Source organism: Physella acuta, unplaced genomic scaffold (genome assembly GCF_028476545.2).
Source record: "Physella acuta isolate Inbredline_101_S28 unplaced genomic scaffold, ASM2847654v3 ptg000175l, whole genome shotgun sequence".
In the NCBI taxonomy this organism is placed as follows: Eukaryota; Metazoa; Mollusca; class Gastropoda; family Physidae; genus Physella; species Physella acuta.
Window position 1 is genome coordinate 437,501 of NW_026731694.1, and position 2,034 is coordinate 439,534.

Genomic DNA, 2,034 nt, shown 5'->3' on the forward strand with positions numbered 1-2,034 from the left:
TGTGACGTAGTCGAGTAGTTGAGTTGGGCGAAGTGACGTTGAAGAGTGAAGTTTTGCTGATGTTGCTGAGTCGAGGATTTTGAGCTTGGTGAAGTAGTTGAAGTGGGCGAAGTGAAGCTGTTGACGATTGATTATTTTAGGTAAGTTGAGTAGTTGGTCTTTGAGAGATGGTTAGTTGCAGTAGCGTACGCAGGGGGGGGGGGAGCAGGGGGAGCGGCCGCTCCCCCTCTGGCCATTTTCAGCAAAGTGGCGCCTTTTTGGAAACTTTTTAAACTCAAAGTTTTAAACAATGATATTTGTTAAAAATATTTCTGGTCGGCACATCTATGTAAATCACAAGATTTCTTTTCATGCAGCAATTAAGCATTATTGCATTAGTCTAGTAGTGTCTACGTTTACAACACGTATTAGCAGCTGCATCAGTTTGCCATTCTAAAAATAACCATTACGATGTTTAAAAAACCTCTACGGGTAGTTACCACTTGGCAAGAGGGGTGTTAAGTTTAAGGCAACTGTATAATGTATTTGCTTACGAATAATTGAATTAGAAAATGTTATACATAAAACTTCACACATAATTACTTTATATATACAGTTTAAATCGTGTGATTACTTTTTTTAAAATTACAATACAGAAACAAATACAACTGATGTGGCACCTCTATTTAAATTTATTTATCAGCAAACTGCGTAGTGGTGGGGAAATTTTGACAACGTCAACAACGTCATCACGATGAAGTAGTAGTATTCTTACAGTTTGGGCGATAGTGATTACGATTACAAATTATATGAAACAGTTACAACCCTCCTCCCCCATGAACCCCTCTGTAAAAAAAAATGTCATAATACCACTGCTACTTATTTAAATCTATTTCTGTAATATATATTTGTGTAATATATATTTGTGTAATATATATGTATGTTTAGAACAGTCATTCAAAAAACTGACGCTATGTTCACTCTGAGTTGGTTATCCACACCCACACCTCACCACCACAATTGTGTAGAACGACATTAATGTCACACCTAGGTATACACTGGGTTGGATAATTGACCTAAAGTGACCGGACACTGGTGAATGAAGTTGAACCCAACCCCCCCCCCCCCAACCCACCCCGAACTGATCTGTTAAGTAAATGTAGAAAAACGCGTAATGATGTACCAAAGTACCATGCCGCCAGAAAATTAGCTTTTTAAACGTAAAACTGTGAATATTGTTTTTGCAATTACCGGTAAAAGATTTGATGGAAAAACAAACAGACGCGAAAGCAAGTTAAAGAAAACGTGGGAAAAAGGTGTGATCAATGCAATGATTTATTCTAACCCACACCTATCACTATGTTAAAAAAAGATCCTTAAAGAACACAACGAAGCAGTAGTTAATTAAAATATATTATCTGAACTAAAAGACGGATATTTAGTTAAATGTAAGCTGTAAATCCGAATGTTGTTACTATTATATCGAAAAGCTCATTTTATACCAACTCTGATTTAAAAAACTTTCATTATACTGTAATACTTTAGCATTTATGATGACGATATATTAAATTCTGATTATAGACAAAAACATTTTGTAAACACGAATAGCGTTAAACAATTTCATTATATTCTAAAGTCATAATTTATTTGTTTTGACATTTATAATTAAATGTGTAGATATATACATATTTATATTAAGAGAGTGATTATTTCCCCTATTTCACTTGTCTTAAATTATTTCCCAGGAATTATTATGTAAGAATTTTTTTTACAAGAATTTCAAAACAGATTGTGTTACTTTCATTGGTTTTGGTTGTAGTGTGTGTATATTGTTTTTTTGTTTGTTTGTTTAAATTAATACAATTTGTGTTTTGTCGGCCTACATTGTGTGTTTTTTCTTATTTCTTCAGAGTGCTACTTTCAATTTATTTTATATGATAGCGAAGTAATGACATTCAGCTAGTAATTATATATATATAAATTATATATATATATATATATATATATATATATATATATATATATATATATATATATATATAATACACGTATATA